Source organism: Lepeophtheirus salmonis, chromosome 13 (assembly GCF_016086655.4).
Source record: "Lepeophtheirus salmonis chromosome 13, UVic_Lsal_1.4, whole genome shotgun sequence".
NCBI lineage: Eukaryota > Metazoa > Arthropoda > Copepoda > Siphonostomatoida > Caligidae > Lepeophtheirus > Lepeophtheirus salmonis.
In genome coordinates, this window is record NC_052143.2 from 41231221 (window position 1) to 41247681 (window position 16461).

General features: G+C 29.7%; 1 long non-coding RNA gene across 1 annotated transcript; it reads left to right on the top strand.

Annotated features, from left to right (window-relative positions):
* Window positions 1–96: 96 nt before the first annotated feature.
* LOC139907064 (uncharacterized) lies at window positions 97–16120 on the top strand. Its single transcript, XR_011783379.1, has 3 exons — window positions 97–232; window positions 13663–13723; window positions 13781–16120. It is a non-coding gene; the product is annotated as an uncharacterized lncRNA (long non-coding RNA).
* Window positions 16121–16461: the final 341 nt, after the last annotated feature.

The window sequence follows — 16461 nt, forward strand, 5'->3', positions numbered from 1 at the left end:
TTCTTTTTTAGGAGCACAAATTCCATTTAAATGTAAGAATTTTTCCATCATACAAATAGCGTGTATGTAATATATAAGAGTGGACAATTCATTTATATTTACGGTGTAGTAGGAATTAAGATGTGCAAAATTCATTATGAAAAAATTGTAATTTATATTTAGTTACATATAGTTTGAAGAAATGAAATAAGAGTATAATTCATGCTCCACAACTGCATTAGAATTTATTTATGTAAGTATGATAAGAAATTGCCCTATAAATAAAGGTCTAAAAGGTAAATACATCCATGGCTGTGTTACGTGTGAGATGACCTATTTTACATTACACAATCTAGTAATGAAAAAAAAAGATGATACGTAAGGATCAAAAGCGTGTGGGCATTAAAAATACTGCGTGTTAATATGTCCCCATTCAATTGTCGTTTAGACTAATTAAGTCAGGTTCACGATTGTCCTATTAATGTATTCCTTTTCTAAAAGTATGTGTAAAGTTGACATCTTTATAATGAAAAAACTAAATTTAAATATTAGAAAAGGAAAAACGGTTGGTGCGTGTACTCTTTTTTCTTTACTGTTCATTATTTATTTGGTCGTCGTGGTGTTAACTTATTCCTCTGAACTAAGCATTCTCGCCTAGTTTAGGTTACACTATTTGAAAAATATATGTAACAACATAGCTCAGTGGACAACGCACTCGCAAGATTCATTCTCTTGAACTTAGTGTGCGTAGGTTCTCGTCTCGGTTGTTCTTAGAGAAGGAAATATCCTTTATGTATATGGACCTCTCACAAGATTCCTAGGTTAGTTGGAGTAAATGTACTACAATAATGTTTACTTATACTAAATCAGTGCAGCTCCATCTTACAAAATAAATTAACATTAAAAAAATGCATAATAAAATAAGTACATATGAATTTAAATATAATAACTAAATTTCCCTGAACTAATGCTATATTAAATGATTGTACCATAGACCTCACTCCCACCTTCACCTCCAACTCTTTTTTTTTCCAATATATAAATGTCGACTCTAAGTATGTGTGACATTATCCTAGGCCAGTTATTCCAAACCTTTCATCACTGCCATGCCTTATGCGTACTTGGGAGGGAAATAGTTAATTTTGGGTGAATATTTGGGTCTAAGAATATATTGTTAAACACATTTTTTAAGGAAAGATAGTCCGTAAAAAAATTTTACTACCTTTATTATGAAAAAAAATTGTGTAATGACATTTTTTGAAGCTCTAGCTCTTTTCCATTTCCCAAGTCATATCCTCTTTTTTAAATATTGTCTGCTGCATTGGGGTACTTTGTTGTTGGTGAAAGGACTATTCCAAAAAAAAAACCAATACCGATTCTGATGAGATTCTAGTAAAAATTCCCAATACCGATTTAGATATTTAATATTTTCAAAATAGTTAAAGTCCCATTTTTTTATCAGGGGCATCCACAAGATTATATTTCAGGGGGAGGGGGGCTTGGTTAAATTATTGGCAAAAAGTTTCAAAATTAAGTTTCAAATATTATTTCTTTTTTTTTTTTAATTTGAAATATAAATTTGAGAAAAAAAAATTGTCAAATATATAATTCAATATTAAATTGTTTTTTTTTTTCAAAAATCCACAACTTAGCACAATTTTTTTTTAAACAATGGGTATTCTAAAAAAATTTCAAAATCGAAAGTTGTTCATCAAAAAAATTTAAATTTTTGGACAAAAAATTCAAATATAAGAGATATTTGATATGGTAAACCCCTTGGATGTTTTCTCTTGTTTGCACAAGCCAGCGGTCGTTCCGGTGGTTATGGAATTGTTCATCTATGAAAATATTTTGTTAGAGAAAGTTTTCACAATTTACCCATTTGCCTTTATCCATGTGAGGAGTTTCTTGCACCTCTCGAGCCCCTTGGCTTTCCTACCCTCTAACAGAAGGGGGTATGGTGTCTTTGTGAAAGAAACTAATCCCAAGTTGTGCTTTATGACCCTCCTGATGGTCCTAGGGGCCACAGAGAAGTTGCTGGTGAGGCGATTCATGGACTTAGTGGCACCCTACTTTATATTATTCTCTTAACATAACAAGAACTTCGTATCCCTTTTTAAATTATGCCCTCCACTTCCTGACATCCTGGAGAGGTCTACTCCATTTTTCTTTTTTTTTTTTTTTTTTTTCATTTTGCTCAATTTAAAAACTGGTTCTTAGAACACTCAAAAATGTCCGTAATCTTCAGCACATCAACCCCAGCATCTAGGAGATCTGAGATGTGCTGCCTTTTTGCTTGTTGCCCGCTCATGATGATAAAATAACTACATGTTTAGTATAGTTTGTTTATGTAAAAAAGGACAGAGAAATCAGAATATCAAAACATAATCACTTAATCTTATCATATTAATGAGAAAATAAACATTAATTAACAGTCTGCGTTTTGATGCCCTACCCTGTAGAGTCAGAGACAATAATGAATTAATGGACACTTGATCATTGCAATTTGTGGCAAATAAGAAAAGATTTAGTCCTTTAAAATTTATGTAACATAAATAGATATCATTATTACATGGTATTGCAGCATGAACCATCATACAATATAATATATTTTATTTGGGGCAAAAGTGGTCATTTAGCTATGTATTTGTTCGGCAAAGTGTCCTAGAACCCTTCCAATGGTCCTATGTAATATTAAAAATGTTTTATTTTCTAATATTGCATCAAATAGCGTAACGTGAATCAAGAGCTACAATAGTACCGTGATTTTTTTATGCATGGCACTTATCTGTGTATTAAGATCAGCACAGCTTCTTTTTAAAGTGCTTCCTTTACGCATTACTCTCTACAATGCGCTTAAAATTTTCCTTATTTCTGTTAATTTCATACATAAATGAATACATTAGTACAATGAGGATAATCTAAATTATTGTTTTATCCATTTCACGATACATAATTTCCAATGATAGATACATGTCAGTATAATCCATTCGAATTTATTAAGATTACCATTGGGAAGCACTATTGAGGGACAAACTCTTCCGACATAATAGGAGAGTCTATTTCAAGACACACACAAAAAACAGACATACACAAAAGGTGGGAGTAAATGGAACATTCCTCATCTGAAAACTCCATTCTTATGCATGAACATGTGGACATTTATTTTGTTGTGAATGATTATTTAAGACCACTGATGTTGTTGAATTAATTTGAGATGATATGATCTAGTTTTTTATTTGTACTTGTGATTGAGGTAATTCCAATCAGGATTATACAAGTCATTTATGAAAGTTTGTATTAATAGGGCATCAGCTTTGTTTACTTATATTAGTTTGTAAACAATGTGACACAGTGTGATGCCGCCTTGCGACAAAATAATATAACTCTGTGAATGATAATATTATTGAATATAAAATATAGCTGTATGTTACCATCATAGAAGGTGCTGTAAAAATTATCCTTAGTATGAGTCATAGCTTGCAGACAACTCATTTAAACAATAAGCTACAGACTGTCACACCACCTTGCGGATAATATTTTTTTTTAAACTTTGCTCATGCCTTATTAATCCCTGATAGTTTTGAATGTTTTTTTTTATTTAAATAATATTAGTACATGAATATTTTAGTCTGCATGGAATTGTTTTCGAAAAGAAAATATAGCTCTATTATGAAATTTAGATCTAAAAAGAATTACCAGGATTTGAGATGCAAATACATATACTTAAACCACGATCAAATTATACTGCCCCTAAAAATCAGCTTGAAAATATGATCTGTGTCGACAAGGCCCTGCTGAAAAGATGCATGTGCACCTAAATGAGTGGACACGGAATATTTATTATTCCATGATTTATCAAACAGTGGCGTAGGATCGCCCAATATTAAAATTGCTGAAACCTTCATTTATGTGGGACAAAAATATGATAACAAATTCTTTGAATAAAATTTAAAAGCGAATTACAAAAAAAATGGTATGAAAAAATTAATTAAATAAATGCTTAGAGGAAATATACATATATTTATTATAAAATGATACACTTGTGAGTCCTCTTAAAAAACATTTAGTTAATTATTTGAGAAAATATTTGCTCAGAGAGGAATAATAAAAAAAATATGATAAGTAATTAGGAACAATATAGATATTTTTCTCTCATCATCGGACCTGTGACTTCGTGTGATGTAAATCCTGTGATTTTTTCATTTTTTTTATGTTCCTTTAATTGTTTAGATGGATTTGCATTGATTAAGTATAAGTCAACATTATAGTATTGCAATTGCTCCATCTAACCTAGGAATCTTTTGCTGAAATCCATATATATATAGTATATTTCTTTCTCTAGGAATCACGTTGGCGCGAACGTACACACATTAAATTCAAGAGAACAACTTCTCCCGAACATGTTGTCCATGAGATACGGCGATTCTATCCTTTCCTTAGCCTTTGTCATTTTTATTTAATTTCTAAACAGTGAATAAGATCTTTTGCTAAATAGATTATATTATATTCAAAAATGGATTAAACATTCGTGTGCCTCATAAAAGACGGAGCGTAACCCGGAGGACTTGTTGCAGAGTTGTAAGTGTAAGTCCTTGTTGGACTTAGAGTAGAATTGGGGATCGACAACGGAGTAATTCTTACCAATATCCTTGTGTATTTCTTTCTCTCCTTCCTCCATTGTCAAACCTGATTGTAGCTGATCTCCTCCGAAACATTCTTCGAATTGTCAGGATTACCATATATTTTCAGTTTCTTTTTTTAATATCCCCATTTTACACACGATTTTCATCACTAAGTATAAATATATACCCCCCACCTTGTCTCTTTCTCTTACACATACACACGCTAAAAAGTATTTCTCAAAAAAGAAGTTATGGTGTGTTGCTTTTTACTTTTAAGATATATAAATTTCCTGGTTAACTTTTCCTGACTCTAATACTGCATCAATAATGCATTTCGAAATTGACTATTTTGTTTTTATTTTCCAAATCATAAACATGAGGTATTTTTACTAATACCTCATGTTATGAATTTAAAACTGATTACAAGAGAGTAGCCCTAACTCCTATACTTCATGATTGGTAATTTCCAAATAAGACTATCTCCAGACAAAAACTATGTAGACACTTCTGCGTCGACATAGTTACATCAATTGACGTCGCTAGACCCTTTTTGGAGGGGTTAAAGTTTCTGTAGTCCTCCACCCCAAAAAAAAATGATCCGTGAACGGAAAACTAGCTGGGAGAAAATTGCTATGGAGGAAAATTACCAGTTAGGAACTTTGCCGAGAGAAAATTACCCGTGTTTTTAAAACTTCATGATGAATAAAAACACATTATAAATTCACTGAATATTATTAATGTATTTTAAAAGATTTATCAATAATTTACATCTATTTTAAGTCTTTAAAAATTACTATAAGAAATGAATTGTTTTATTTTATGAAGGAATTTATGAAATATATATATTTGTCTAAACAAAATTGTATTTTATTTACTATTTACTCTCATGATTGGATAAATTATTTCCAACAGAAATCAGTTCGATACTCTGACCTTTCCAAAAATAAAAAAGTTATTTCAAATTAAGTTTATCCATTACAAAATTAAAGAAAAAACAATTATTGATATGACTATTGAAATACAAATAATGTTATTTGCATGTAACGTAGCATCCATAAGAAAAAAGAATTAAATGGCGTAAAAACACAGAAAAAAAAATGCGTTTTTCAATTTGCAAACTGAGAGCTTGAACTATTTTTTGGTATTAAAGGTTTTTTTTGGATGTACTGGCGGGGTTTTTAGCAATCCCACACTACCCCTGAGACAATCTGAGGGCGGAGGGTATTCAACCATATTTTAAGGGCCCTAAGCTATTTCTTCCCCCTCTCTTTATCAATCCTCTCGATTTATTTCTTAGAAGATTGGATTGGAAAAAATGTGTTTGAATATTTGTCATAAATAATATTAAGGGAATTTATATTGTGTTATTATTCATCCTGAAAGTTTGAATAAATTGCTGGCAATTTTCTCAAGGGCAATTTTTCCCTGGGCAGTTTTCCTAGTACCAAAATGATCCTATACATATATATATATATAATATAATTAAATTGCAGTGATGATAACTTTTGGGGCTAAGTGACCATAAATGAAGAAATATAGAACACTCCTAGTGGTATCTAAATTAGAGTTTCAAACCTAATGATTAACCAAGAAAAACAAATAAGCACATTTTATTTGGTTATTGTCCAATTCGTATTTTAATAAATTTTGTCAAAATGTATCCAAAATAAAAATGTAACCTAGAATAAAAAACATGAAATTTATGAAAAAAAATCAACTTTATCTCTCCACTCAGACAAGACTGATCATGAAGAGAAATATCTTATTAAAATTCAAGCTAATATTATGAAGAAGACTAAATTCAAAATGAAGCTGACCAAATTTGTATCTACCCAATCAAAAATTAATTCAAATCAAATACGTTGAAAAAATAAATTAAATAGAATGTAAGTGTCCAATGTTCAAAGGTCCCAAGATTAGTTGAAGAAAAATGAGGCTAAATAAACTAAAATATATATTTATATTTAGTATTTACATTAAAAGCTCATTTATAGTTTTAAAAAATCCAATTTAATAAGGTTACTAATTAATTATTGCATGTTTGAACGTTGTTAATTCTTCATTACCAAAAAACAATAACAAATATTGTTCAATAAAAGGATGAGATATAAGTGAAAATAATTACATTATTTTCACTTATTTGTTTTTTTTATTTGGGAACCCCATTATTTCCTAATATTTCCATGTTATTATTCACTTATCACGTGAACATTGTTTATAATTATACTGTATAATTACAAAATAATTACTTAATTAATTTCATCACTTTCAATTTTCTAAATATTTTTATTTTCTGTACATGGCCAAATATTTCATTTTTAAAAGAAATGAGCTACTAATCTTTAACATGTGGATTTTATTGAATAAATATATCGTCAAATAGTTTTTTTAGTTTTTATTATTTAATAGGATATAATAAAAAGTGGCCAAACTCATAGTTACTTTGAGTTATCCAAACAAATAATTTATACGACACAAATAAGAGTGATAAGTATGTACGTATGTATTCAATGTTAATAAGGGAGAAGCCTTATGTTTAAAATTTTGAAATATGAGGTCCTGAAGGTCTCAAAATATTATTTTTAGTATATAAATATCATTTTCTAATTTTAAATGATTTTGAAAAATATTTAGAGATAGCAAAAGGTCTTACAATTTTTTGAAATTTTAGACTTTTCTAAAGAAAAAAATAGCAAATTAAAATAAACAAAATTTCCATCAACAGTATTTAATAAATTTTGATGATAATTCCGTATTCTACGTTTCCAAAATAATTCAATTGTATCTTTCAGCCAGTCTGTTTGTTGGTTAGCGTATCACTGCCAAACAATTTAAGTGATATATCCAAAAATTTGAAAGAACGCATATTGTTTGCTTAGATAAACAAAAACATGTATATGTGGATGACCTTAACCTGGGCTACCTTTTTATTATCTTTATTTGAAGAAAAACACCTATATTACTGTATTTTATCAAATAAGTCAAAATGAATTTATAAAATATTGTACATAGAAATTTTGTGAATCTAAATTTGTTATTTTGCACAAAAAAAATAATATTTTGGGTACTATATAGATGAAAAAAACCCAAACACATTTTTTTCTAATAAAAATGTCAAATTTTAAAACTGTAAGGCCGTTGAACTACCTCCAATTATTTATCAAAATTACCTAATAATTATTATATAACAAAAGATCTATATAGAAACCTGAAGGACCTCATATTGCGAACATTGAAAAAATAAGCTCCACCCTAATGTTCCTCCATTTGTTAATTAAACTTTTTTAGAGAATAGCACGAGTATTTTTCATCAAGGATCTAAACCCTTATAAACATACATTTTTAAGATGTATGTCTCCTATGTAGTGATGCCTGTATTTATTCCCTTCATATCATAGCTTCTCCTAGATAATTTAATGAAACGTCATAACAGTTAAGTTAATTTCCTCTCAAACATTCCAGGTTGCCATGTTAATTTTCAGTTTTCTTATTTATTTTTTTAATAGCAAAAGTGCTTATAATTTACAGCCCAGGCATCTAACTAACGTGTAAATTTACTTAGCATTGCTCATCACCTTTCAGTTGTGCTACTTTTGCTACTGAACACATAGTTATTTGTATAGTTGATAAAAATATGACTTACCGGTATGGTAAAAAAAAACTCGGTTATCCTGACAATTTGAAGAATATTTTGGAGACGAGCAGCTTTGATGTAATGACGTTTTATTGGAACAGCTATCAGATGAAGAAAATAAACACAAATCCCACTCAGTATCTTGCAATGACATAAGCAGACATGTTGATTTGAAATTCTACTCTGAGTGCGACAATATAACCTATATACCTCAATAACAAATCCAAATTGCTCCTCTTTGTCTATTACTTACTATTGCTTACTTTATATATGCTTAAATGTCCTCCCTTCAAGAATAAAATAATAATGGTAACAACTTTGTGGGAAAAACACAGTTTTGGTTGCAACTACAAAAAGTATCGTCGTATGTCTAAGGTCATATTTTTGACAACTATAGTTATTTGAATTTCTACGAATATTGGCGGAAACATTTTTGCCGGAGAACAATTTGCAAAATAGACATTTGGCCGAAGGACAATTTGTGACATTGGCCAAAAAATGATATTTAAAATATTAATATATGTGATTGCATATTTTAATTTAATCGGAAATTATAGTATGACAAATAAATATTTTAAATTAATGAGTGTTAATTTGCAGAATGATATTTTTTTTATTAATTTATTCATTAATTATAATTATTGACAGCCGACACAGTAGCATGTGGTTCGAATATAGTTCGAATCTTTTAGTATAGTTATACTTTAGATAAATTAAATAATAAACTTACACGATAATAGTAGGAATGGAAGAAGTTCTAATTTATCACTTGACATAATGGATTATTCATATTGGAAAAGACTAATAATGGATTAATGAATAGTGTTGTGTCGGTCCAAATATATTCGGTCCACTTCAATCCAGTCTTGGAACGAGTCTTATCAGTCTTTGGGACCGGTACTTAGAACTGTCAATAATACAACTTATTAAGTAAATGAGAAATAAAGTTGAGTGACGTCATCAAGGCGCTAACTTTATAAGTTTTTAGGGCTGATATCCAGGACTGAACTGGAAGGGACTGTAGTCATCCCTCCTCAATAAGGACGAATACAACAGTATTAATGAACAACTATCAGTGATTTCTAACTCGTTCCAGGATATGTCAGAAAAAGAGGCGGTTGGCTCTGGCGAGGTAAACCACTGAAAGTACTCGGTGAGGCACTCAAAGATTGGATTATAGGAGATCACAAGGAAAGGAGATACGTAATTGAGTACAACTGTAAATGTGAGTACATTTGGAAAAATCCGGAATCAGAAAAGAAAGATGAGAACGATGGTCATTGTCTCTTCGTTAACCTAATATCTTGTCCAAAGAATCCGAAACAGGCTGCATTACGTAGTCACTCAAAGGACTCGAATCCTTGAAGTGATGAATCTAGGATATAGAATTCAAACCTACTTCATTCTAAACCCTATAAATAGATAATAGTCAAAGAGTTTGAGGGAATTATGTAATTATAATAGCAATTAACTATAAATGTGTACCTATCGACCATCAGATATTTTTTTGTAAAGGAGAGCTACAGACACTAAAGCTTATGTTCTTCACACATATCCTTTCTTTAATAATGCAACAATCCCTATGCAACGGCATTTTAGCCTGCCGGCTAAAAACCACATTTATTATTGTTATTTAAAACATAGAACCATATATTGTCCATTGAAACCTTCAACCTTATTAGGTTTGGCTACAGAATTCTTGACACATGGAAAACTCATGCTTTTAATTATACGCTTTTTTCCTTGCTGGTAAGGTTTTTTTGTTTGTTATATATTATTTTATATTGTTCCAAATGTGTACAATTTGGATGGAATCCTTGATTATTCACTCTATGTCAAAGAATTTTCTAATAATTGTGAAGCCAATATTGTCGAAAATGGAATTAAAAAAGGGTGTATGCAAATTGATGTATTTTGAATAAACTGGCTCTATAATTACTTTTTTGAACGATTATTTTATAAATAATAACAATTAATTGAAGAAATAATTATTTGGTTGTCCTTAAATACCTAATGAATTTGAAATAATGTTTTAGATTTTTTTTCTTAATGCCAGACTACTGTTGTTTACCAAATATAAAAATGCTCCAAAGTACCGTAAAGTGTCTTTAAACTCCTTGCCTCATGATTCATAATTACAAAGTGGCTGGCTTAGAGCGATTCTTAGGAAAGTTGGTGGAGTCTAGGCACTTTACTTTCTTTATTTTCAAGACGATAGTTTTGTTACAGATAGTCGAAATAACCTCTGGAAGAGTAAAAAAAAAACACAGATAAATTCTGTGGATATCAGTTTCAAGAATCGATGTTTGAAATCTCATTATTATCCAAGCTGAAGAAACTTTTTGGTAAAATGTACTCAGTGACCGATTTTGATGCTTTATGTTCAAAAGTTACTGGTCAAATACTCCCTACTAATATCTGTTATAGAAAAACAGATAATTGTATTCAGTTTTATTGCATGGAAGGCTCACAATAAAGCTTCCTTGAAATGATGTTCACTTTTTCTATTCAAATGGATCTGAAATTCTTACACTTCCACAAGAATATCTAAGTACATCATAAGATTATTCAGCACATAATAGTTGAATAGAAATTACTTCTATACGCAAGCTTCAACTCATATTAGCCCAAATATAAAATCTCTCAATTCTCCTTCAATGCAAGATGGCAAAGTGCAAACAATCTCATCAATAGATACCCGTTGTGTGATCGTGTTCGTTGCCTTATATTTGTACAATTTTATTTTATGTATGTATACCAAGCAGTAATAAATATTTAACTAACTAATACTGTATACAAAGTTATCAAAAGAAGGACACTTTGGATGGCCTCTCTACTCAATCCCAAAAGCTTGATGTTTGTAATAAACATTTTGATTACGTAACTTTTTTTTCTTTTAATTTCGTCATAAAAAAACAGAAAAACAATACAATCTCCATTGTCATGTGTGCATGTCCATGAAAATACTGGAACAAATGTTGAGTAATATATTAATGTAATACGAACCTATAGGTGTTTATTTTTTTATTTCAAAAATGGTTAATTTTTATGTGGAAAATGACTTGGAGTCTTTATTGAAAATGTGAGAAGTAATTTCTGTTGTTGTATTCTTCAAACGATAAGGGAAAAAAATACATCGCCTTTGAATAAATGCATTGTTTTTCAAACTTTGTAAATTCAAAGTAGAATTAGATGAACTCCCACGCGTTTCAAAGTAATTAATGATATTTTTGTGCTATTTAAAGAGTTATAAAATGAATAAGTTTTTTAAAATGAAAACTTTTTTATCTAATCTTTCTTATTGAAACGCTTTTTTTTTTTTTTGCATCTCACAGTTTGTGAATCATTTAACTAATCAGTGGATTATTGTAATACATCCTTTTAAAGTATTTATGTACATTACAAGCATGTAAAAAACTATGACAAATAAAATAAAGCATGATTTTTTTGTTTATAAACGTTTGGCATATAATTATCTTTGATTATGTTGGTAAATTTGAGGAAAATCTCTTCTGGAAATGAATACAGCTAATTACGTTAACTATCATTAAATAAATTTATTACAATATTTTATTTTTTTAAATTATATAGAGTTACATTAAATTTCTTATCACAATGGACACAGTGGGCACTGGCGATTCATCATATTTTCTGCAGTTCCAATTCGTGTTCCCGAATTGTTTACATTTATGAAACTACCTTTATACATTACACGGTACACAGGACCTTATCAATAATTTTTTTATTGTCAAAACTCTTAAAATTTGTCCATTTTATAAAATTTTGAATAACTTTTCTTATAAACACATTTTTTTGGGATAACCTAGATGGTTTTTATATCTAACATTAATTTAATTCACGTCATCATCTTTAGAATGTATTTATAATTTTTACAGAAAAATAATTATTAGCTTATTTAATACTAGCGGGAGTACACCGGATTGCTCGGAGTTATTACTTACTAGCAGTGGTACTATTTATTGCCCTGAGTAATTAATCGTCAGACAAGGACAAATTTTGCTTTAATAACTATTTAGAAGATAACTTCTTGAGTCTCTAGAGCCCTCACTAACAAAAGCACGATTCTAAATACAAAACGACTGCGAGAGTTAATTCATTTTTACATACCGGCGTTAATATTTAAAATATATTTAAATCTTAACATGTACTGTAAATTGTTGGCGGAAAACTGCCACGAAGGAGAACTGCCCTGGAGAAGATTGCCCTTATTTTGTTCAAACATAATGATTGATAATAACAAATTATAAATTCACTTAATATTATTTATGACCCTTATTTTGTTCAAACTTCATGATGGATAATAACAAAAGAAGGGGGAAATTATAAATTCAGAATATAATATTATTTATGACAAATATCTAAACATATTTGTTTGTTCCATCCCCCAAGGGAGTACCTTCAAGTGTGAGTAATATTATTGCAATATAGGAGGAAGAGGGGGGAAATTAATCACTAAATATGGCAGAATATTGGATGAATTGGCGTTTTTTTAAGGATCAAGGGGTACCTCCAAGTAAACCACGCAACCCGAGGGCTTGTAACTATTTTTTGGTATTAGAGGGGTTCATTAGTTGGATTGGCTGTGGTTTTTAGCAATCCCAACACTACCTTCGGGTCAATCCGAGGGCGGAGGGTATTCAACCATATTTTAAGAGAGCCTATGCTATTTATCCACTATTTATAATGTGTTATTATTCATCATGAAGTTTGAAAAAAATATGGGCAATTTTCCTAACTGGCAATTTTCCTCCAGGGCAATCTAACCCAGTGCAGTTTTACTAGTACCACTGTAAATGCATTTGAATTATGAGATACTAATAAGAAATAGCAATAGCAAATAGCAATAAAATAATCAAACAAAATCATTGCTACATATTCGGTGCTACATCAACACCTGCAATATTGCATTAATACGACTAAATTGCTATGTATTAGAACAGAAATATTTACTAGTACCACTGTAAATGCATTTGAATTATGATATACTAATAAGAAAATAGCAATAGCAAATAGCAATAAAACAATCAAACAGAATCATTGCTACATATTTAATTCTAGATCCAAACACCTGCAATATTTCATTAATACGACTAAATTACTATGTATTAGAACAGAAATATTTATATGATATACATCACGGATTACTATAAAGTATAAACAGGGAAAGGTAACTATAAATACAAGGTATGCCATTAACATACATCGGCCAGCGCTCCTTTTCAAATTGTTGTACCGTACCAACCGCTGGTCAATTTAAATAGAAAGATTGTTTTTTCTGGTGTCAAAGTCGATTTGTAGAGTTCATTAAATAATATTGTTTAGTTATCGTTTAAATAGTAATAAGTGATAAATTACTATTATATTAACTTCATAAATTTCGCTATTCTACTTTTATTTATATAGTTACTGGTGATTGAGTCCTGCAATAAAACTTGGAACAGTCACTCTATTTGACATATCACTGGTAAGAATTAATCCATTCCAAAATATTTTGCAACTAAATCAAGGTATATATTTTCAGCTTATTTAGTCATCATATTTTGAGACGGATTAACATCAAGATCAAGCTATCAGAGGCCGTTGTATAAATTGGATAACCCAACAGACATTTTTTTAGTATTCCACAAGTGAATTTATACATTAATGTATGATCATGCTTTGAGCTACGACCAGCTTATCTATCCATGATGATGTTAACAAACAAGAAGTTTCCTTTGATAACTCTAGAGATTCATTGTGTATCAGTGTGATTCAATCTTCTGAACATTTACATAAACAACAAAACAGGTATCCTTTCATGAAATATATTGAAAAACGCCAAGAAACAGTTTTTTGCTTTTATAATGATTTATTTGGTATACCTCTTTGTATTTATTTGATATTCCAATCAGTTACATCAATGTATAATATTGAAGGCCTTGGATAAAAACGAGATAATAAAGTCGTATGTCTTAGCATTAATTTAATATATTTACTTAAAAAAAATTATTTCATATCGTGCTCGAATTTTTGTGGAACTCTTCATATCGGAACACAAATTGAGCTAACAAATTCAACATTTTTAGAGATTGAGTCGAAAAATTGTTAAATTTCTGGGTATTTTTACATTTTGCTGTCGTGAATTACTTAACCATGAATTACTAAAGTAATCCATGACTTAACTATAAATTATAATAAATGTACCAGTTTTTGTTTTTTTAAACATTTGCTTCAATGACGTTCAGTAACAATTAATCAATAAAAATTAGAATCAAGTAGTACAATATATTTGTTGGTATTACGATAATTTAAAAAATAAATTATTTTTACCATAATTTGTTATAAATTCTATTCAATCTATTCATTGAAAAAAATCCATTGATTTTTACAGATAGCATGAAAATTTATATCTACACTATTTCGATATAATATTTTATTTTTCGGCAATTAATACTACTACTCTTATTTTATGTCTCGAAATCAGGTTAACTTCATTTGTGGATTGATAAGTCCTTGGAAGCAACCCATTTTCTTCTACTGGGATTGTCCGATAACAAAAGAGCTACTTCTAAATGTTTTTTTTTAGAATTCGAAAATAATGGGATTCGTATTATTGGAATGGTTTATGGGACCCAAAAATATGCACCATTGGATAGAATTAGGATTATCTACTGATAAAATATACATTTCTAATCCATCTAACAACGATAAACGTATATATGCGTTTGCAGATGTCCTTCACTTACTGAGGCTACTCAGAAATCATATCATTGAGCAGGCCTTTCAAATTAGAGGATGGAACTCTCATTTTAATCGAGAGAATTATAAAACTATTAGATAAGGATAATGAGGAGCTTTGAATATGTCATAAATTAGATTCTGATCACTTAAATGTAGTTGGAAATGTCAGACAATGGGTTCAGGCAGCCGCTGAATTATTTAGCCATACAACAGCTGATATTATCGAATTTGTAGATAAATTGTTTGATGTCACGTGCAGTTTACAACTTATAATAAATAAAACTTTTGGATGTGGTTGGAGGTGAATTTGGAAAGAGCCATTCTTCTTCCATTGATAAATGTTGTAGGAAAAATGAAACAATTTAAAAGGAATCACAATAACAAAATTATCCTATCAAAGTCATCTCTCTTAGCCTTAACGTAAAGGCATAATTATTTCAATAAAGTCGAAGATGATGTCGTTGGAAGATTTAAAAAATGAAATTCAGCTTCCCTATGCATTGACATCTCGCCTCAATCAGGATTGTCTTCGAAACTTTTTTTCCAGAATTAGACGTATTGGACGAATTAGCTCTCATCCTAATGTTGTAGAACCAATATATCGATTTCGTATTATTGTAACCAGTGGCTCTGAGAAGATTATTGTTGAAAATCCTCCAGTTAATTTTCAAAACGACAATCACTCTCATTCATGATTCAACGAGTCACAAGGAGTATATTGGATGAAAAAGATTTAACAGAAAATCATGAATCTATAACAGAGGAAACGTTCAAGGACTTTTTTTTTAAACAAGAAGAACACAAGGAACCAGAATGTTCTGCATAGTCAATGGCTACAAACTCTATCAAGAGGTGGATTAATTAAACCATCTACAGAATTTATAAACTTTTTAAAGAAAATGGAAGATGAATTTGATCAATTCCACGGCAACTATGTAGATACTAAACCATTTGTTATGGATAGACTGATAAAAATTATTCATAGTAAATACCCTTATGAATCTTGTGAAGTTATAAAAAAATATATACGTACTCGAACACTTATTCTACTAAAATATATATTAATAAATTAAATAAGAGCTATATAAAAAATAAATTAACTGGGAAAATAGGAAAGATGACTCATTTTGTCTGTTAACTTTTTAAGTAATTAAATATCAAATTTTTATCCTACTCTAATTTATTGTTATTGTAAGTTTTGAAGTAATTTATGTATTTTTTATGTTTCGAAATATAAAAAATTTCCTTCTACAATATTTCATTTTTAAGATATATTTATTTTTCAATCCAGGGCTTCGCTTTTGTCTTCAAAAAGCCTGGATAAACTTATTAATTAACTTTTACCACATCAGAAATCCGGAATATATATGATTTTGCTCCGTTTGAAGCCATAGCGCCGCCAAGCCATGATTGACTCTGGTTTATGCACTTTGTGGGCAAATTTTTGGCTGGAATCAATACTGTCATATTGTTTAGCCAAGG